Genomic DNA, 23,327 nt, shown 5'->3' with positions numbered 1-23,327 from the left:
ACACAATGAACTGTTTCCTTAAGTGTGGCAATATTTTGTGAAGGATTTAGCAGCCTGTGTAATGCAAACAAGTAATAGGCTACTGTGTTCAGAGCATCTGAGTATGGCATTAGGATGACTTTGTTTATATGAGGGTTTTATGGGCTTTTGTTGAATCCGCTTGGCTGAGCTAGAGATGTTTGTAACTTCCTCCTTCTTCCTCTTCTTCTTCTTCTTCTTCTTCTTCTTCTTCTTCTTCTTCTTCTTCTTCTTTAAAAAAACAACAACTCCTTAATGACCTTTAACCTAGTGAGGAGCAAATTAAAATGTTAACAGCTGAATGTACAAGCTTTACTTAATGTTGGACCATAGGGTAAACCACTTGAGTTGTAAGGGCAGCATGAGGTCATAAATACATTTTAAAAGCCCTTTAACTATTGATTTTGTCAGAGCTCCTTCATGTACACACGAGAATAATGATGAATGCTGATAATACACAATATAATTATTGAAGGGAGATTTGTCTCTGCATGTTGGCTGTCCCTGTGATTGTACAGGATTCCACATAGCACATAGGGAATTTGTGCACAGAGTAGGCTCCCTGCTTCAGTTACCTCCTGTCTGATGGACAGAAGGTCCTGTCAGTGGCGGAGCTTCATGCTCCGGCACCGGGGACAGAGAGCAGGCAGGGGCATGGCGTGCATCCCAGGGGCGTTGACCACCACCTGCAGGGGCGTGGTGCCCAGTGCGGGGGGTGGGCAGCCATGATGGCACCCCACCAGGATCGTGGTGCTGGGGGCGGTAAGCCCCCCCGCCTCCCTCTTCCTCTGCCAGTGGGTCCTGTGGCCGGGCAACAGGGACACAATGCAGAGCCATCATGCACTTCCTTGGATTCCCCTGTACATGATTAAAATCCAGTGATGAATAGAAAGCTTACATGTGCCCTAGCTCCAGAATAATAGAACTGTAGGGTTGGTTGGGACCCTGAGGATGGAACAATAATAGTAGGATAGTGGTATGTCATGTTTTATGTCGTGTTCTGGTCCAATGCCAGATCCTATGGAGACTCAGGCTGGTCAGAAGTTGCAGGACCACATAAAGCTTCATGTGATCAATTTGCTTTGACAAACATTGAGGGCAGATGGGGGCATTTTAAACTTCTGCCTCCTGTTTTAGATTTTACCCCACTGCAGAGAACCTCAGAACCTCAGAGCTTTAAAGGGCCAACCCTTGGATCTGAAGATGGTCACTTCCTCTCTGTTCTACAGCTTCCCTCCCTTTAATGCTGGACCAGTGTGTTTGGAAGTATCTGGTTCCTCAGGGGAAGGCGCCCATGGCAGAATGGGCTCTGGATGTGATGGTCCAGGATGTTCTTCTGGGGGTCCTGTTTTACAGCCTTGAGTGCAGTGGTTTTTTGATATCCAGCAGGTCTGTCAGAGCCTTGAATTTGATCCAGCTCCTTAGTTGGTGTCTCTTCATCCTCAGACTTTGTCCTGATTGCTGCTGGATACAGGGGCCATGACAGGGAAAGCTTTTCTCATGTTCTCTTTTTTGTTTTATTGCTAGGTTTCAAATTCCTGAAAACCCATATCATGGTCCTTCTCCAAGGCACCATGAGCTTGTTGACACATAGACATACCTTTCATCACCTTTCTGCCTAGAACCCTGGACTATTGATATCTCCCTTGCTTGGCCTATTACCTATCATTGGTGGTGGGCCTCCCCCCTGCAGCAGGACAGTGCCCTCCAGATGTTTTGGACTTCAGTTCCCATCAGTCCCAGCTAGCACAACCATGGTGATGGGGGCCAGTGGATGCTGTAGTCCAAAGCATCTGGAAGATACTAGCTTTGGGAAGGCTGCTTTGGAGGCTTTGCTTAGCAGAATCCATGTAGAGATCTGAATCACATTTCCAAGTTCTGTGGGCAGATCTTTTGATGCACATTCAAGAGCCAGAAAATGGTACATATTCCATGGTACACCCAACTCACTCAATGCACATGCCATATATTTAACCTCCCTAAGCAATGGTGTTCCTTTGGAACACAGGTTTAATTTCTCAATATGTATTAATAATGTGCTGCTTGTGCAAGGTATAGATTCAAAATAACTCTTTTAAAATGATATTTTTTTGGCAATGTGGCATTTCTGAGTCCTTTGCAATGTGTGCCACTTGATCTTTTTAGTTATGTTGCAATTATGTAAAAGACAAAGGCAGGAGGCTTGCTGACAAATTTGTTTTAACCTTTTTTTGTGTTGGCACTTTGAACAATCTCTCTATGCCTGAATTTGCAGCAAAAGAAAAGGAATAATTAATTGGTTCATGAAACCTATGCTGACAGACCTGAAGAAAAGTCTCTGAAAATGTATGAACCTAAATCCATGTGACTTCAAAACTTCTGTTGTTGTTGTTAGGAATTTTGAAGGTCATGTTTGATAGCAAAGACACTTAAATAATACAGATGGAGTTCAGCTAGAAAAGAAATCCTGGTAACCTTGGCTGAGGAAACTTAACGAAAACACTGTATCATTTGAGGAGCAATAAACATAGATTTTGTCTTTCTTACTTCGGGCCTTGTACATAGAAGCGAGACATTCAGTCAAACATACAGAGAAAAACTTTCTCAGAACTACACAGCCAATCAGACCACATGCTACATCAGTAAATATCATGCCATCTAGCCTGACTGCTAGTCAATACCTATACACCCCCCCACCCCTGTGTGGTTACAGAGAACAGAAAGATTGGGCTTGCCGATCAGAAGGTAAGCAGTTCGAATCAGCATGACGATGTCTGCTACCACATCCAACAATATCCAGTTTTTGCTTAAAAACAACAATTTTTATTGGGTTTTGTAAACAAGAATCATAATGGTAATGAATGATACAATTAAATACACAGAGTATTCACATATCATTTGTATATTACAAAAATAGCACAATAAATTTGCAATAGTATCTAAGACATAGTGTCAGTGTATAAGTTCTTGCCTCATAAATTGGTTTAAACCAAAACATCAGGGGAGAAACAGAATAGAGCAGAAATAACACCCGACATTGCATAGCCAAATACCCAAAATAGAGCCCTTGTCGTTGTGCTTAGATTAAGTATGAATAATAGTAATTTTTCCTCTTACGTTACCAATGAAATAATATAAATTGTTGCTCTGTTGATGAACATAGGGTGGGGTAGGTGTTCCAAAGTGATTATAATACAGTGGTACCTTGGTTTGCAACCACTTTGGATTGCATTACAACCGTTTTGGATTACAACCACATCAAACCCGGAAGTGCGTGTCCCTTTTTTGGATTACAACCAAATTTGGGGGGGAGGCCCCATTGGCGAAAGCGTGCCTTGGGTTACAACCTGTTTTGGTTTACAACCGGACCTCTGGAACAGATTATGCTTGTAAACCAAGGTACCACTGTAATGTATGTTTAAATTTAAATTTAGATAAACCAAACTGAGCCTAATGCTGTCCATGTGTAAACCATACTTTATTTATTATTCTCTCAAGGAGAGCTGTTTCCTAGGCTGCTTTGTACTAATTGCCTATAGTGGTACCTCACTTTTCGAACGTAATCCGTTCCAGAAGACAGACTGAGCTCTGAAACGTTCGAAAACAAAAAACTCAATAGCCAACAGCTATTGAACTGAAATGTTTGTCAACAAAGATGTTCTAAAACCGAGGTACCACAGAGAATGCCCTCTCCTGGGCCGCCAAATCCTATTTACAACGCGTTTAACTGAATGACTTTTTTTGATGTGTCTAGAGCCAGCCAGAGTCGTCCTTGGATCTTTTCCTATACTCTAGTAACTGAAGGGAAATGATCCTCCTTCACATTCATCGGATCAACACATGCACACCCATCATTAAAAGACAGCAATGTCAAATGATCACTGTGCGATGACGAGGGCTGTCATGTATGAATGCAACAGCACAGGTAGAACACCATGGAGAGAATGTTCATGTTGCATCACCTAATTTCAGAAGTCATGCTTTTCAAAAGAGTCATGTTCCCACATCCAGCCACTGGTCACCATGTGCACAATCATCAGGCAAGAGAACAAGCAACAAATGTGTGAAGGAGCCCATGGTTTTCTTGATGTCAAGTTCAAATAGGGTATTCTATTTTAAGTCTTTCCTCACTCTCTCTGGTTTATACCTGTGAAGAACTATGGCCCTTTTTTTTGCTATAAATTTCAAATTTAATTGCCTTTTGCAGTAGTTATTTACGCCTCATATTTTATTCATTTTTCAAATGTCAGGTAGGACACCAGGGATGCCTGGAATCTTTCTCCAAAGTCCCAGGTGAGCCTAATTAACATTCCTGGCACAAATGCAATCCTAACTAATTTGTTATTGAGCTTAATCAAGCTATCACATCTAATTTCATCTTCCTGTAAAAACTCATTTCAGGTGAAATTATTCCTCTGTGCTTCAGAAAGGGCAACATTGGCATGAGCAGCATCAGTCTTGGCCCCCTTCTAATTTCTTGCTTCTGGACAAGACCCCAACTTTGCCCTCTTACTCCACCCTGTTCTTCTAATTGTTGCCTACTGAGCAATTACTCAGAACCGTGGAGGCACACACACATGCAATCCATAAAGAACCAGTCACCTTTCTTCCCTTTTGGTATGTAATCATTTTTTTGATTATTGCATTTTTAAAGGTTGTGAGCTGTTTAGTGCCTCTGGAGAAAGGCAGTTCACCAACTGGTATGTTCAAACCATCGTTTGACTAATATCCTGCTTGTTCTTACAATCAAAGGGAGTATGATTCTCATTTTAATCCTTGGGAAGGGAGGTTGGGCGTTCTGTGTAGAGTTGCCAGCTCCCTTTTACTGGCCCTGCTCCCATGCTTTTAACAGTAGCACGATGCTACGTGTCTTTCTCCATTTCTTTTTGCCAAGAAAAGCTTCCCTTGATGAATTTCCTCACTTTGGCACAGGATGAAGGCAACTTGAATAGAAGTTGGCCACTCTTCACTACTTCTAATGCCTGTCATATCCATTGGATCTGATGGTTTGCATAACTTCTGAAACTTCTGACTCTGCTCCATTTTCTATGTATTAATTTAGAGTAGCTTTCCCCAACCAGGAGCCCTCCAGATGTCTTGGACTGCAGTTCCCATCAGCCCCAGCCTGTGGTGGCAAGGGTTGAGGAAAGATACAGTTCCCAAACGCCTTGGTACCTGGACATTTTGGCTCCTGAACGCTGCAAACCCAGAAGTGAGTGTTCCGGTTTGCGAATGTTCTTTGGAACCCAAACATCCGACGAGGCTTCTGCAGCCAATCAGAAGCTGTGCTTTGGTTTCCGGACATTTTGGAAGTCAAACGGACTTCCGGAATGGATTCTGTTCAACTTCCAAGGTACAACTGTATGTTTGTATGTTTGCCACCAATCGCCAAAAGGCAGAATTGTTTTTTGAGAAAAAGTTGGAAATGAGTGTGCTCGAGGCCTATGTTCTTGGGAGTGGTTCCAAGATGGATGCCAGACTAAAAGCTGCATAACAGAAATCAAACCAGCTATTGCTCTTGTTACTGCTGTAGCCTAGATCATAGCTGTCAACTTTTCCCTTGTCTTGCGAGGAATTCTATTCGGAATAAGGGAATTTCCCTTAAAAAAAGGGAAACGTTGACAGCTATGGCCTAGATACGTTATAGGAGTTGTAGGCCGAAACATCTAGAGGGCACCAGATTGGGGAAAGCTACTCTAAATATTAGTAGTGGTAGAATTTATAAATTTTCTATACTGCCCTTCACCAAGAGACCATAGGGCAGTTTACAACATAAAACACAAAATATATAATATAATAATAGTACATGGAAAAAAAGACAAATACTCCCCAAACACTTTAAAAGGCCATAGAATGAATAGTAGCCAAAAAGGAATATTTTCACCTGGCAACTAAAGATACTCAACGAAGGCACCTGGCGAGCCTCCCTGGAGAAAACATTCCTGGAGAAAACATTCTTGTGTTGCCACCCTCTGGATCTCAAATCATTTCCAAAGCAAAAAAAGGGATTTCTTGCTAGCCATTGAAGGATCATGTAGCTATCATGTTGAGATCACAGCATTATGTAATCAGTCATATTTGGCTTGGTGCTAGCAGCATGAAGCCAAATTAAATAGAGGGCAAGCTTCTTGTTTGCACTCTGAATGGGAGAAACATTTCACTCCATTTCCTAGGTCCTCACAATTATTGTCAAAATGTGGAGTGCATTTTGCAGGAAGTGTTTTTGTTTTGTGAAATGTGACCCCTACTATATTTTGGGCTCATCTCTACAATAGGCATGCCAGCAATACTGCATCAATGAACTATTATCTCTATTGTAGAGTCAGGGAGCTGTCCTCTGAGATTTTCTGATGTGCAAGCCCTATGAAGTAAATGGGAACTGTGTACAAGAGCAGGGAACTGCTTCCGTTAGTTTCAAATAGGTTTGTATTGGATAGCCTCCCAGTGGATTATGTCCTTGGTGTATTTCATTTTCATTATTCGTAAAGTTTCTTGAATCTATTCCTGGTGTCAGGCGGCGGCTGTTTCCTGAGATGCCTCTTTCCTGAACTTAAAACACGCACCCTGTAAAGAAGTGAAAAGTTTCTAAATAATTGGACAGATGTGTGCAAAACAGCAGAGTATTCCTGAACAGGAAATTGGAATTTGCACTACAAATCCCAGGAAAGGTCAGTCTCCTGATGGAATTGTGATGTGTTAACAGGGGTTGGGGTGAGGGGAAAAAATGCTTGAGCATATCAAGGGATTGCAGAAGTGCAAAAATGTGCTGTCCCTCTGTGTTCTGTTTGGGGGGGGGACTTACAAAAAATGTATTTATTGCATTTATATATCACCTTTTCCTCCAGTGAGTTCAAGCTCATGTACATGGCTCTCACCTTCAAAGTTACTCCTCACAAGGTTACCCAGTGAGCTTCATGCATAAGTTGAGATTCTAATCCTGACCTCCTAGGTCATATCTCAACACCAGGGCTGGTCCAAGAAGTTTTGCCACAGTAGGCAAAATGCCCCAGTGCTACCCTCACCCCCCTTGCAAATCTGGGTACCTCTGCCCCCCTCCCGACCCCACCATCAAGTCATGACAAAGGTTTTTGAGAGCAGAAGCAGGAAAGGCCTAGGCAGTGCAGCCTATGAGGCCTACACAAGTCTTTCAAGCCTAACTGTTAGCAGTAAAATGCTGTGCCACTGTGACTCGTGACTCATCTTGGGTTCCCTATAAATGTAACCAGCCATCTCTGTGGGCCTCAGTGGAGAGAGAGAGAGAGAGAGAGAGAGAGAGAGTGTGTGTGTGTGTGTGCCTTAGCCAGTATGTTGTGTTGTTTGCAGACAGAGCGGCTGCAAGACTCCAGTTAATCATTAATTCAGATCTGTGCCTCTGGGAAGAGTCAACTAGTTATTATGAGCACTCTGTGTATGCTCTTTGACTATGCTGTTTCTGAGCAAGTTTATTTTCTTCAGTAAAGTTTCATTCTGTTTATGAAGAAGACTCTGCGTTGATTAATTTACTGCTGCGCGACACATCATGCCCCATCATCACAATTGTACTCTCACCTGCAGCTGCGCCCATGCAGTGGCAGAGAGCAGGCGGGGGTGGGGCTTGCGCGTCCTGGGGGTGTGGACGGCTGCCTGTGGGGACATGGCTCCTAGCGCAGGCAGAGGGGCAGCCACTATGGCACCCCACCGGGATCGCGCTGCCGGGGGTGGTGCACTCCCCCCACATTCCTCTTCCTCCGGCACTGTGCCCATGCTGCCACCATGCTGCATTAGCAGTAGCAAGGGCAATGGGGCTGTGTTGTTGGCATGGGTGATGCTCCAGTGTGGCTGGCAGCACAATGGCAGGGGCAGGATCTGCCGCTTGAAGCAATGGGCTTCACTTTGCCTAATGGATGGGCTGCGCTTGCTCAACACTCAGTTATACCACACTGACTCTTAATGGCAGAATCCGTCAGCAATTGATGCTGCTAATTGTTTGGCATTTCATGATGTATGGAGAGAAAAGCACAGGCCATTCTGTTGGCATCTAAAGCATTTCTTTCCATCCCCCTTGTACTAAAAGTATTGACAATGGAGCCTGAAGTAGTTATCTCTAGTGAACAGAGAGGCATTTCTTTTCATGTGGGTGCCCTTAATGGTTCATAAAAGTCTGCATAATAATGCATCTGTTGACTTAACATTCATATTTATTTATTTTTACCATTCCTGTCTGTTACTTAAGTTGCTGTATGGTGCAAATTATTTGCTGCTCTGAAGAGAGAGGAGGAAAAATATTAGCTTATCTCTCGACTTTCCACCACAATCTCTTTGCATATTTTTCACTATGAAGCCTTTGCTTTTGTGCCTTTCAGAAACGATAGATTGTTCCAGCATTAACTGAAAATAATATGCAAACTGTACATTTTCATTTTAAGAGTGGTACAATGTAAAATATGGTCATTCTAGGCAAGTTAGAATAACTGTTGATCATTCCCAAGTTTAACTGCTGATCAACAATGGCTGGTAGGGCTGGCACCTAGAGCTTTCCAGTTAAGTTTGTTGCTTTTCAGAATGATTTCTATTATAGAACTGAATAGAGCAAAAGTATTTTGCATTCCAAACCTTCCCATGCAGTCAATGAAACATGGAATCGATAGAAGAAGAGTGGTCAATATCCACTATTGGCAGTTCATTTGCACTGAAGGTGAGAGATTGCTAATCTTTTTAGAGACTGGGGGCACATTTGGAATTTTGTGAGTGTCATGGGTGCTTGCCACAAAATATCTGATGTGGAGTGTGTGTGTGGCAAAACACAAAATGGCTGCCACATCGAAAAGAACAGAAAAAGAGACAGGGAAACAAAATGGTGTAGGCATGTCCCTGGGGGAAAGAGAAAGACACCTACATCAGCCACTACTGCACAGAGACAAGCTATTTGCACCTCAAAATGGAAAGGTGGGTGGGTGTCTAATCCTTGAATACAAAGAAATGTGGGCATATTTAAGGGGCATGTTAAGTGTAGGGATAGCCAAACTAGAGCAAACAGAAACTGAGCAGGAAGCACAAACAGTCTCATGTACCGTACATTGTGGATTTTGCGGAAATATTTATTAAGACCTTTCTCAGGTGCAACAGAAGGTACTGTTGGCCTGTTTGACATTGGAATGGATTGGTTTGGAAGATGGTGGACTCTCCTTCATTGGAGGTTGTTAAACATATGTTGGATAGCCATCTGTTAGGGATTCTTTAGCTGTGATTCCTTCATTGTAGAGGGTTGAACTAGATGAGTTTTGGCATCCCTTCCAACTCTACAATTCTATGATTCTATGAAAAGCTCCAGGTTTGTTTGGTTTTTGTCTTTGGTGTTAGGGAAGGGGTAGTACCTCTGGTGGGGGACATGTTTCCTACCTCTGGTCTCCACTCTGCACTTAGCTCACAGCTGGGGCTCCTAGAAGCTGTCAGCATGCGGCACTGGCAACACCCCACGAAAGGGTTTTGATTGGCTGGCTAAACCAGGTGAGGGTAGCCAATGGGTCTCAAACCTTTGGTGAGTTAGGGACTTCCCTTACATGTGAGCAGACAAGACCAATAGGGGGTCCAATGATTCAGAAGGCAGTTTGGAGCGAGGGGCAGATGAGGCTCATCAACCTAGGCAGGTAGCCAATCTAGGAAAAAGACAACTCTGATCCTAAACCTCCTCTGCCTTAAGGGACATCTTCAGGAGAAGAAAAGGCTAAACCCTGCACAGTCCAGAGGGGAGTCCCTAAGATGATTGGATGGCACCTTCTACACCTCCTTCTGGCAACTCCTGCAGCCAAATGGATTGCTCTGCTTTCCTTTGGACCACATCAGCATGGCTAAGACTGGGATCTTGGTCATCTGGGCAGCTCAGGACCTCCCTACACACTGCCCAGGCTTGCACTCCAGGGAAGTCATTTCAGTGCTGCTAATGCAGCGGTTTGTCTTCACCCCCAGAGGCGCACTCCATTGTCTCCCGAGACAGACAGATTCCAACAACAACAGTATTTCTCCAGATGGCAATGATGCACTGACATTGGGGAAGCATTGCAGAACAACTACTAAAGTGAAATGATGTATTGAGGGTCCGGTAAAAATCCTGTCATTGACATGTTGGCGAATCTGGAGGGGTCCATGATTCTGCTGGCTTGCAATATCTGCTGCTATGGTTTTCAGTTGCTATGACTATTTCAAATTTGGTTAGACCTTCCCATAGCATTGACCTGGCTGTGATGATCAGATCACCTTCACTCCAGAAGGTTAACACAGTGGTGCTCTTTTGACTGTACAGTAGTAGCAATAGAACGAAGCAGGAACCATTAGGAGTTGTATAGAAGGAAACTAAAGCAAAAAAAGAAGCCCAGGTTTGTCATTTTCTTATGAGTTGCACAGTGTGCCTTGCTTTTCGATTGAGGTCAGCCGTGTGCATAGTTCTATAATCCTCTGGGGCAAAATGCTCCTGTGGGCTTTGAAAGAAGAGTTGCTATCTGGCCCAGCCGTATAAGGATTCCATCAGTTTTATTTTTGTGCCACACATTGCTGATGCTGTATTATATAACTTAGTTTTAATGATGCAGTAAAACTCTGGAACAGGAAATGAATGGGCAAGAAAGTGATAGCTATTTAATACAGTTCTAAAGGTTGTAGGCTGGGTGATAATGCTGAATTTAATTACATTCACTCTGTCATAAACTATGATTGTTAGTCATAATATTATTGTACTCTGGTGTGTTTTAATCAGAACATTATTATTTTTTAAGTGCAGTGGACTGGATTTGCACTAAAGGCATAAGATTGTAAGAAGAGCTTTACTGGATCAGGCCAAAGACCTTATTACTCCAGAGACTCTCCTCCCTGGAAGAGAGGGGAGTGGTTGTGGGCGGGAGCCCGAGCTCCACCTCCTGGCCGGGGGCAGGGCAAGGGCATCACGCGGGATCTCACTTTTCTCGAGTTTTTTCCGATAGTAGTGGCCGTGTACATTTGGACGGAAGAGTTTCTAAATCGCAGGGTGTGCTTCAGAACCGACAACCTGGCAGTGGTGAACATACTGGCGAGGCAGTCTTCCCGGTCTGAGAGGGTCTCCTCCCTTCTGCGGTCGTTTGTCCTCCGGTGCCTTGAGTACAATATAGTTTTCTCAGCCAAATTCATACCGGGGGTCAATAACGATATAGCAGATGCCTTATCTCGCTTTCAGATGTCTCGCTTCCGGTCCCTGGCACCTGGAGCACAGCTGTTACCCGAACCCTTTCCGGAGCACCTGTGGAACGTTGGAGGCGCAAAGTGATTAAGGGAGTATTAGCGTCTGTTGCACCCTCCACTCTCAGGTCTTACAAGAAGGCCTGGTGCGATTTCTTGGGCTTCAGGTCGGGGTCATCGGGGCTTTCACCTAATGTACCTCCCACCACTGACGACGTTCTACAATACCTTTCACACCTCGATGACTTGGGCCGCGCGCCTAAAACCTTAAAAATACATGTAGCTGCCATTAGCTTCTTCACTAAGGCCACGTTCTCCCGCGATCCCTGCAGTGACTTCCTGATCCGCAGAGCTATTGAGGGCTGGAGCAGGTTGCAACCCCCTAGGGCCGAGGGCCGTAAGCCGATTTCCTATGGGTTGCTCTCTCAGATACGCAATAAACTTAGGTCAATCTGTTGGTCCAAGTTTGAGGCCCGCCTTTTTTCCGCGGCATATGCTATTGCCTTTTTTGCTGCCCTGAGAGTGGGCGAGGTGGTAGTTGAAGATGGCGCAAACGGCTTGATGCGTGGCCTCCTATTGGAAGATGTGCAGCTGTCTGAGACGAGCATGATGGTGTGCATACGTCAATCCAAAACTGACCAAGCTGGTAGAGGTGCCCTTCTCAAACTCACAGCGTCCGGTGGGCAGGGCCCATGCCCGGTAAAGGACACTAGGCGGTATCTTTGCCTCAGACCGGCAGGTCAGGGTCCACTGTTGGTTCACGAAGACAGGTCACCCTTATTGAGACACCAATTGACAAGGGTTCTCCGCAAAGCGATTGAGGCTTGCGGTTTAGCTTCTCGGGATTACGCCGCTCACTCCTTTAGGATCGGTGCTGCCTCAACAGTTTGGGCTTGCCGGCAGATAGGATTAAGGAAATGGGTCGTTGGAAATCCAATGCTTACAAGGGTTATATACGTTAGTATCCGATCTGCGACACTGAATCTACTTACCCATTTCTCCTTTCCTCTCGTTCTCAGCTGTTTCCAGGGGCAGTGTGTGGATTTGCGGCCACAGTATAGTCCATTGGGCCCGCGTTCGGGCGGTCAGCTGCGGCCTTACCCATCATCTTAGTTTGCCTCCTGGGATACGAGTTTCCTGGTTTTCACGACGCGGCATGCGGTGGGAAGAGCTTATGCCATTGCTGATTGACAGAGTTGCCATGTTTGGCCCTCCTGACATCCTTATCATTCACTTGGGAGAGAATGACCTGGCCAATAGGAGAAGCGTGGACTTGTTTCGGAGCATAAAAAGAGGTAATCGTGGCAATCGTGGCCTTGTGCCCCGGAACAATGGTGTTCTGGTCCTCCTTCTTGAAAAGAATTGTCTGGCGCGGTGCGCAGAGCTGAATGGCCATTGAAAAACCAGGAAACTCTTGAACCGGGCGGTAGCCCGTCGGGTGCACTTTATGAATGGCCGAGTCATTTATCATGACCGTATCCGGATCGGCGACAAAGCCATGTACCGGAATGACGGAGTTCATCTAACAGACATTGGGAGTGACATCTGGTTGGACAGCGTCATTAGTAGCATTAGGGATTGGTTGCAGCTGTGAGGGTATTGGCGGCGAGCCCCTTTGTGGCTCGGGTGGCGGTTAGGCATTGGATTCATGTGTGTCAAGGGCTAGGTGTGGCCATCGCCTATGCTATCTACCGTGGGTTATTCCGTTAAAGGAATCTGGCGGTCGTGTATTCCGTCCGATGCCTGCTTGGCGGGAGGCCATGGCACGACCCTCAGTGACATCAGGGGGTGAGCCTATAGTTGTATTAGCATCAACAGGCTCCACCTACTGTTGAATAAACCCACCTCCTATAGTCATCCAATGCCTAAGCCAATACCTTTTCACTGCTGTAATCAATAAAGTTGTGGCCTTTTCTTGCCCATTAACCTTATATCGCGTGTCCTTGTGTGTTTATTTCACATATCGGGGGTCGGGCCCTCGATCCACAACATCCAGTTTTTTCAGCGGCCAATCAGATGCCTACAGGAAGCCCACAAGCTGTATCATATCTTTTCTTTTAAAATTTTGTTATGATTTTCAGTTATATACATTTCAATAGTTTTACAATCATTTTTAAAAAATCAAACTTGACTTCCTTCCCCCTCTTTCTGCAGTTCCTTTAATTTTTTTTATGTTTCCTGCATATTCCAGATTAACTTAACTTATTCATTTATTCATTTTCTTTTAATATATACTCTTATAAAACTGCAGGTTATGACAATAATCCTGCCAATGTTCTTATCTGTTTATTGTTTGTTTGTAAATATTCAATAAACCATTTCCATTCTTTTATAAAAAATTGTTATCTTGATTTCTTGTTTTTCCAGTAAGTTTTGCCATTTCTGCATATTCCATATTTTTTGGGATCCATTCTTCTTTCGTCAGGACTTCTTCTTTCCATTTTTGGGCAAATAAAATGCTTGCCATTGCAGTCGCATATATGAATACATTTATATACAGTTTGGGTAGTTCTCTGCCCCAATAATTACCAAAAGGAAAGCTTCTGGTGTGTTTGTTTTTGTACAAATATTGTTTTAAACATCTTTTTCAATTCATTATATATCATTTCCCAGTAAGCTTTAACCTTGCTACAAAATCACCACATATCATTAAAAGTACCTTCTTTCTCTTTGCATTTCCAACACTTGTTTGATTTTGATTTACACATTTTTGCCAATTTACTTTGTGTTAGATACCATTGATATAACATTTTCATATAGTTTTCTCTTAAACCATAGCATGCTGTGAATTTTATATTCGTATTCTACAATCATTCCCATGCTTCCATATCTATAAGAGCTGTTCGACAGTGGAATTTGCTGCCAAGGAGTGTGGTGGAGTCTCCTTCTTTGGAGGTCTTTAAACAGAGGCTTGACAACCATATGTCAGGAGTGCTCTGATGGTGTTTCCTGCTTGGCAGGGGGTTGGACTCGATGGCCCTTGTGGTCTCTTCCAACTCTATGATTCTATGATTCTATATTTTAAACAATATCTATTGACCAATGTATTGCTGAGGATTTTACTTGCTCATCCTTTGTCTCCCATTCCAATAATGCCCCAAGCTGTATCATTAGATAGGTGTCAAATGGAGTGGGAAAAGGAAGGGATTACTTAGATGTAATGGAGTCAGAAGCAGGGATGGTAGAGAAACTCACGCCACTTCGCATTTAAAGGCAAACCTACCTAATTTATCCCCTTCATGGACCACTGCCTTGCCGTGGCGAAGGGGCTTGAATAACTCAGAGAAGCTATGAGCTATGCCGTGCAGGGCCACCCAAGATGGACAGGTCATAGTGGAGAGTTTTGACCAAAAGTGATCCACTTGGAGCAGGAACCGGCAAGCCACTCCAGTATCCCTGCCAAGAAAACTCCATGGACAAAGACAACAGGCATATAAAAGTTATGACACTGGAAGATGAGCCCCTCAGGTCGGAAGGCGTCCAACACGCTACTGAGGAAGAGCGGAAGACAAGTACAGTACAAGTAGATCCAGAGCTGATGAAGCGGCTGGGCCAAAGCCGAAAGGACGCTCAGTTGTGGATGTGCCTGGAAGCGAAAGGAAAGTCCAATGCTGTAAAGAAAAATATTGCATAGGAACCTGGAATGTAAGAACCATGAACCTTGGTAAGTTGGATGTGGTCAAAAATGAGATGGCAAGAATAAATATTGACATCCTGGGCATCAGCGAACTAAAATGGACGGGAATGGGCGAATTCAGTTCGGATGACCATCATGTCTACTACTGTGGGCAAGAATCCCGTAAAATAAATGGAGTGGCCCTCATAGTCAACAAAAGAGTGGCAAAAGCTGTACTGGGATGCATAGAACCAGATTGATTATATTCTCTGCAGCCAAAGATGGAGAAGCTCTATACAGTCAGCAAAAACAAGACCTGGAGCTGACTGTGGCTCAGATCATCAGCTTCTTATAGCAAAATTCAAGCTTAAACTGAAAAAAGTAGGAAAAACCACTAGGCCGGTAAGATACAATCTAAGTCAAATCCCATATGAATATACAGTGGAAGTGAGGAACAGGTTTAAGGATTTAGATTTGGTGGACAGAGTGCCTGAAGAACTATGGATGGAGGCTCGTAACATTATACAGGAGGCAGCAACTAAAACCATCCCAATGAAAAGGAAATGCAAGAAAGCAAAGTGGCTGTCCAACGAGGCCTTACAAATAGCGAGGGAGAGAAGGCAAGCAAAATGCGAGGGAGATAGTGAAAGATACAGGAAATTGAATGCAGAATTCCAAAAAACAGCAAGGAAAGACAAGAAGGCCTTCTTAAACGAGCAATGCAAAGAAATAGAGGAAAACAATAGAATGGGAAAAACCAGAGATCTGTTCAAGAAAATTGGAGATATAAAAGGAACATTTTGTACAAAGATTACCATAATAAAAGACAAAAGCGGAAAGGACCTAACAGAAGCAGAAGACATCAAGAAGAGGTGGCAAGAATACACAGAGGAACTATACCAGAAAGAAATGGATGACTCATATAACCCAGGTAGTGTGGTTGCTGACCTTGAGCCAGACATCCTGGAGAGTGAAGTCAAATGGGCCTTAGAAAGCACTGCTAATAACAAGGCCAGTGGAAGTGATGATATTCCAGCTGAACTATTTAAAATTTTAAAAGATGATGCTGTTAAGGTGCTACACTCAATATGCCAGCAAGTTTGGAAAACTCAGCAGTGGCCAGAGGATTGGAGAAGATCAGTCTACATCCCAATCCCAAAGAAGGGCAGTGCCGAAGAATGCTCCAACTACCGCACAATTGCACTCATTTCACATGCCAGCAAGGTTATGCTTAAAATTCTACAAGGCAGGTTTAAGCAGTATGTGGACCGAGAACTCCCAGAAGTGCAAGCTGGATTTCGAAGGGGCAGAGGAACCAGAGACCAAATTTCAAACATGCGCTGGATTATGGAGAAAGCTACAGAGTTCCAGAAAGACATCTACTTCTGCTTCATTGACTAAGCAAAAGCCTTTGACTGTGTCGACCACAGCAAACTATGGCAAGTTCTCAAAGAATCTGTCTCCTGAGAAATCTCTATGCGGGACAAGAAGCTACAGTTAGAACTGGATATGGAACAACTGATTGGTCCAAAATTGGGAAAGGAGTACGGCAAGGCTGTATATTGTCTCGCTGCTTATTTAACTTATATGCAGAATTCATCATGCGAAAGGCTGGGCTGGATGAATCCCAAGCCGGAATTAAGATCGCTGGAAGAAATATCAGCATCCTCAGATATGCAGATGACACAACCTTGATGGCAGAAAGTGAGGAGGAATTAAAGAACCTTTTAATGAGGGTGAAAGAGGAGAGCGCAAAATATGGTCTGAAGCTCAACATCAAAAAAACCGAAGATCATGGCCACTGGGCCCATCACCTCCTGGCAAATAGAAGCGGAAGAAATGGAGGCAGTGAGAGATTTTACTTTCTTGGGCTCCATGATCACTGCAGATGGTGAGAAAGGCGATGGCAAACCTAGACAGCATCTTAAGAAGCAGAGACATCACCTTGCCAACAAAGGTCCGTATAGTTAAAGCCATGGTTTTCCCAGTAGTGATGTATGGAAGTGAGAGCTGGACCATCAAGAAGGCTGATCGCTGAAGAATTGATGCTTTTGAATTATGGTGCTGGAGGAGTCTCTTGAGAGTCCCATGGACTGCAAAAAAGATCAAACGTATCCATTCTTAAGGAAATCAGCCCTGAGTGCTCACTGGAAGGACAGATCGTGAAGCTGAGGCTCCAATACTTTGGCCACCTCATGAGAAGAGAAAAATCCCTGGAAAAGACCCTGATGTTGGCAAAGAGGATGTTGGCACAAGGAGAAGGGGACGACAGAGGATGAGATGGTTAGACAGTGTTCTCGAAGCTACAAACATGAGTCTGACCAAACTGCGGGAGGCAGTGGAAGACAGGAGTGCCTGGCGTGCTCTGGTCCATGGGGTCACGTAGAGTCGGACACGACTAAATGACTAAACAACAACAACAACCTAATTTATGCTTTCTAAAACATCTATAAAAATGCATGTATGAATGACAATAACATACAAAAATGCATTTTGTTTAGGGGAAAGTGCATCAGATTTTTATATTTTTAATATTTTTTAATATTTTTTTTGCATATTAGGAAGAATTGTATGCAAATAGGTATATGAGGAGAAAAATTCACACTAAAATGCTGATAAATTTTCAGAAGGATTCTAAAGAAAGAAATTAGTAAACTGATATGGAAATGTGAAGAACATAACTGAAGTCTGTAAAAATGAGAAAACTGAGAGAAATCATAGCTGACAGATTTGCCCATCCCTAGTCACAACGAAGATGAGAGGCTTTAATAATTTGGGGTGTGGATGAATTGTTGCATGCTGTATTTACACACACACACACGCCACAAAGTGAGCCTTGAATTAAGGTTGTAGCAATATCTGGTGCTTTATTTATTTTTAATTCCAAATGGCAAACAAGCAAATGTTTCCAAAGTTATTGCAGATGTGTGAAAATGAAAGAAACAGCTGTGACATCAGCCTTGGGAGCGTAAAACCTGAGATGTCTCGGTGTCAGTTGAGGATTGACTTATTGAAAATGTATATTGGTTTAGTAGCTTTCCTACTTCAAGGACAATCAAAAAGTCAGGTGAGGTGGGGGGGGGGAGAGTTAGGTTTCCTTTCTGGAACTAAAGTATGTGCGTGTATCTGTGATGGAAAGATACCTAGAGCTTATTGTTGAAGTTGGAAAGATACACGAGTGCTCTTGATTTTCTTTTAAGCTCCCTAGAACTGCTTATGACTGTGATTTATTTATTCACTGTGTTTTTTATCCTCCTATTCAGCAGCTATGTGGTGCAGAAAATTTTCCAGTGATTTATTTTTCCACAGGAAAACTGTTTCATAAATTCATTAGTAACAATGAATGGATGGCAAATTTGGCAGTTTCAAAGTTTTTAGCTGTGCTTAATAAACACAAGTAAAGTAAGCTTGATGACTTTGATCACTCTCTGGGGTATCAGGAAATTTTCTGATGCAAACTGATTTCTTTCTTTTTTCCCTGCTGCAAATTGCCCTATACAAATTGTCCTAATTTGCATAGGAGTTCCACCTGCCCTGAAACCCACATCACTGCTTTTCAGGCGATTTGAGAATTGTAATGAATGATTTATTCACATGGAACAGTGAGAATTTTATGGGTGAGTTGAGCTGCATCTACTAAAGCTGGCCATGAGCATCCTTAAGAGGTTGAATTTACGGAAGTGATTTTTTGATGTTGTTAGTACCCCATTTTCATGCATTTACTCATCCTTGAAGAGGAAGTCTGGGTGTGGGTGGCAATATTCATATACAGCATTCCAAATTGGAACTGGAGAAGCTAGTGACTGCTTCAAGATATGTGTAGCTGCTGTTTTGTTTGGCTTTGTCTCTTTGGAGCAGAAGCTATCAGGTGCTACACTACAAGGTCATCACAGGTCATCACAGAATCATAAAGTTGGAAGGAACCACGAAGATCATCTAATCCAACCCCCTGCAATGCAGGAACATTTTGCAGACCTTCCAAGTGTCCCTATTTTCCAGGGACAAGTCCTGGATTTGCAGAAGCCACCCCAGTTTCTGATTTGATTCCAGAATGTCACGCTTCCCTTTTTTAATCCGAGAAATGTTGGAGGGTATGCTTTTGTCCAAGGGACGCGGGTGGCGCTGTGGGTTAAATCACTGAGCCTAGGATTTGCCGATCAGAAGGTTGGCGGTTCAAATCCCCGCGACGGGGTGAGCTCCCGTTGCTCAGTCCCTGCTCCTGCCAACCTAGCAGTTCAAAAGCACGTCAAAGTGCAAGTAGATAAATAGGTACCACTCCGATGGGGAGGTAAACGACGTTTCCGTGCACTGCTCTGGTTTGCCAGAAGTGGCTTAGTCATGCTGGCCACATGACTCAGAAGCTGTACACTGGCTCCCTCGGCCAATAAAGCGAGATGAGCACTGCAACCCCAGTGTTGGCCACGACTGGACCTAATGGTCAGGGGTCTCTTTACCTTTACCTATGCTTTTGTCCAGCATGTGCCTTGAACCCACAGCCTTGAGATTAAGAGTCTCAGGCTCTACGAACTGAGTTATATGCATGAGATGTTGAGGTTACAACTGAAAAACTAGCATGATCCTAGAAACAACCCCCCTCCCCGTACTCAGAGGCCACTGAGGCTGTAGGAAGTCTGTGGAGGCAGAGCAAATGGCAGGTAGAGCCAACTATTTTTAGCTTTGTCCCCATCCTTATACCTGTTGACTTCAGCAGTTGGCAACACTGAAACTAAGGAGGAAGAAACTGACTAGCTGTGCCACCCACTGGCAGACTATAAAAAAAGATGGCAGGTAACTGGCGGCTGACTGAGGACAGACTGAAAATGGTGAGTCAGGGACCCCTTTGCCCTAATGGACCATCCTCTTTTACAAGGACCAAGCTGACTAAGGTGTTCCACCTTCCTCAAATTCATAGGATCAAACAATGCAATAACATTTCTCTGCATGTTACTCTAGTGATATGCTTCGGGTTTGTTTCTTTGGCCAATTTCAAGTGCTGGTTTTGAACTTTAAATGCTCCAAATTGTCTGTGACCAGGACACCTTAAGGACCAGTAACTATCTACCTATATACCTGGATAGGAAACCTCCGGGCCCTGAGCCTAATTAGGTAAGCCAGCCCTCCCCATTCAGTCTGGCAGGCCATTTTGGCCAAGCCATGCCCACCTATCAATCACCTGTTGATATGATATCACATGTGGGCTGTACCAAAAGAAACTTCAAAGAACAGCACAGGGTTCGTTAAAGCCCCTTTTGAAGAGCCCTGAATTGCACAATGAAGCCCGGGCAATCAGAGGTGTGTTCGGACTTCCTAGTGCTGTGTCAACAGGTGACTGACAGGTCGGTAGCCCTACTCACCTGATGAACTTGGCCCACAGTGGGTAGGAAAGATAAGAATATGGCTCACTGGTCAAGACCCAGTGGCCCACCCTTGTTATATATGAACTTGCTTGGTCATAATGTGACGAGTCTGTGTAGATAGGGCCTTTTAAGTGCTGCCACATAGAATGGAACTGTTTCAGGGGGAATTTGGGGTAATAGATAATTTTGTGACCCTAAAGCCCAACCTGGTGATGTTCAGCTTGTTGGCTGTCACTTGTTTTGTTTTTATGTTTATCATGTTGCTTTGTTTTATGATTGCTGAGCTGCCTTAGGAACCTAACGGGTGGCTTGCCATTACTAATATTTTAGATGCAGATTTCTATTAAATGTAAGCTGGCTCTCATTGACCTGACACATGAAACAGTGGGAATTTGTTTGGTCTTTTAACTTGATCTACTTCCCCCTATATTTTGCTTTCATTAAAATCTGGTATGGACTACTGTGATCCAGATAAAAGGATTGTGTGTTTTCCCCCCTGGTTTCTCTCTCTGTGTGTCTGCTGGGTCTATGCAAAGCCTAATTATCAGTTGCCATAATTTCCAGATTCGCTCAGAAGGAAAGCCTCTGCTTTGCGTCCCTTTATTTGTGTAGCTGGCTGCTGCTGTACCCAGAAATAAGGCAATAAATGCTTTTAGCTTCCATTGCTGCCAAGCAATATTCCGTTTGGAAATAATCCATTACTTAGCAAATACACTGCAAATATGAGGATGGCAAAGGTACAGCCATGAGATGAGACTACAATATTGGGGCTTTTGGATGTGGAGCTCTCTGGCCTTTGGATTCTATCTTTCATTTTTAGGTACAAATGTGAATTTGATATAACTCTTTGTTGAAAGGATTCAGTTCCTTCCCCTGACAGTAATCCACCGCTTCGCTCTTTGTTCAAGGCTATAATTTATCTGCTTAACAGCAGCAACCATCTGTTAGAAAAAAAGGACTGAAACCAAAGCTTAGGTAGGGACGGAAAAAGAAAACAAAACCTGTATAGCAGCAAAGCAGGATTTGTAAAAAGAATGGTAGCAGAAGATTGTACGAAAGGTCCATTTGAGAGCAAATGATTTTATTTTGGGGAGGCGACTCACAAGCTCAGTATGAATGCTATAAGTTAGGGGTGAGGAACCTCAGAACCTCAGTACCAGTTTGGTACATATATTGCAGTGGCATGCAGAAATAAATAGTGTGATAAAACTACTGGTTGAAAGAATAAAGAACACTGATAGTATAATACTCCTGACAGACAAAGCCATTTACATGTGGTCAATATGGAGCAGTTAATACTAGCACAGACAAACAAAGGTTACGGGTAACTTAACTTGGAGAAGCCAGAAGGAAGTAAAGCCTGATAAAACAATCTACCAACAGGTATTTAATGAAGAATCAGCAAAAGAGGAATAGGCTGCTTCTCCCCACCACTCCCTAGTTCAGGTAACGTATTGCAAGGGCTGTTGCTTTATTCCCAATGCTAAGCATGTTTACCTGGGTAGAAGAACGTGTCCCTGAATTGTGATACTGCCTCTTGCTTCTTTTGATGAAGAGGCTGGGTGTTCATTCACAGAACCTTCTGACTTTTGTGTGGCTGAATTGAAACCTACTGTACAAAGGTCAGGGTTGCATCCATTGCTCCACCCTTTTGGCCACTGTCCCTGCCCACCACTAGAATTCAGCCTCCAAAATCTTGCTCATGAAGGAATGTGTCAATTGTGGGATTAAGGATCCCTATCCCTGTGATAGGTAAACTGAGCATCTCAGGAATACCTGGAGCAGATCCACACCATATGTTTAAAAGCACATTCAATGTGCCTTTAAAGCACATTAGTTCCCCCAAAGAATACCAAGCACTGTTGTTTCTCCCTCACATAGATACAGTTCTCAGACTACATTTCTAAGGTTCTTTGGTGGACGTCATGTCCTTTGAATGTGCATTGGATGTGCTTTTAAATGTATGATGCAGCTCAGCCCAAGGAAGAAAGTAGAAGGACAACACATATTGGAGGCCTCTGAATGACAGTTGCTAGAAATCACAAGTGGGGAGAGTGCTGTAATGCTCAGGTTTTGCTCTTGAGCTTCCTGTAGGCTTCCCCTGTTGACCATAACCTTGTGCGGAAATCTGTTGACAGTTATTTTTGTCTGGAGTTAAGTGCACAGTGTAGAATTTGCAAAACATTTGGCATTCATAAAGGCATAGCACGGCACGGTGCCATAGATGCCATTTATGACTCCACAGACCTGCTAGGGACCTGTGGGTGCAATCCAACCACTACTTGGCATGACATTTAGCCTGCATAATAGACTTCATTCAAAAGACACATTATACTAAACCAAAATTTAATATGCACTGCTGTATGCTGGACAAGCGCTGCCACTCCCCGCCTCCTCCCTTAATGGAGGCTCTGTGTCTGCCTGTCAGGCAGACAATCAGTAGATTAAGCTAGTGCCCTTCAGTGCACCACAATATAGAATTGCAAAATTCAGCCCTGCAAGTGGGAACTGAAGCATTCTGCCCATGATTAAAATATCAGATGTGACAATGAAGGTGGGTAAAATAACTACTCTGAAGGCAGAGAAAATAAATGAACCTCCCTGGGATCTATGGATTAGGGCGCTATACAAATTTTATAAAAAACAAAAACAATAATAAAATGTATTTCACTTTTCAAGCTTTAAAAGGGGCTAGAAAAATTCATATAGGTTTTCCAATAAGTTGCTATATGAAACCTCTAGATTCAACAGCAGTATATCATTGAATACAAGATGCTGTGGAGCAACAGGAGAGGTCTGTTGGCTTCCCAGAGATACCAGGTTGTTTACTATGGAAAACAGAATGGCAGGCCAGATAGATCTTTGAACTGATTTAGCAGGGCTCTTCTTGGGCATGCTATGCTTGCTAAGTAGATACAAATTAAAGATGAGCCAACATTTCTCAGAAGATATTTCACTGACAAAGTTTCAGGTTTTCTTTTTTCTCAACACCACCCAACCCAGAAAAAGAAGGCAATTTTCCAGAATATTTCAGAATAAAGAATTTTGAGCCACAGATTACATTACCAGCATTTGCCATCCAGGTGCCCTCCAGAAGCTGTTACAATGCAACTCCAACATCTGTTGTCCAACATCTGTAGGGCACTAGGTTAGCGAAGGCTGACACATATGTA

General features: G+C 43.5%; 1 long non-coding RNA gene across 4 annotated transcripts in view; it reads left to right on the top strand.

Moving 5' to 3' along the window:
- The first annotated feature begins 4,312 nt into the window (after positions 1–4,312).
- LOC309334079 overlaps positions 4,313–23,327 on the top strand; it is an 87,068-nt gene continuing 68,053 nt past the window's right edge. For 2 of the 4 annotated variants that reach the window (XR_014152848.1, XR_014152849.1), the window contains exon 1: positions 5,984–6,665. This is a non-coding gene — a long non-coding RNA (uncharacterized lncRNA). Of the gene's footprint in view, positions 5,351–5,983; positions 6,666–23,327 lie in introns of those variants that run through there. The other 2 variants (XR_014152846.1, XR_014152847.1) reach the window with 2 other exon arrangements.

This window comes from Podarcis erhardii (genome assembly GCF_964252035.2).
Source record: "Podarcis erhardii genome assembly, chromosome: Z".
In the NCBI taxonomy this organism is placed as follows: domain Eukaryota; kingdom Metazoa; phylum Chordata; class Lepidosauria; order Squamata; family Lacertidae; genus Podarcis; species Podarcis erhardii.
The sequence above is the reverse complement of the archived record's forward strand: the minus strand, read 5'-3'. Positions and strand labels throughout refer to the sequence as shown.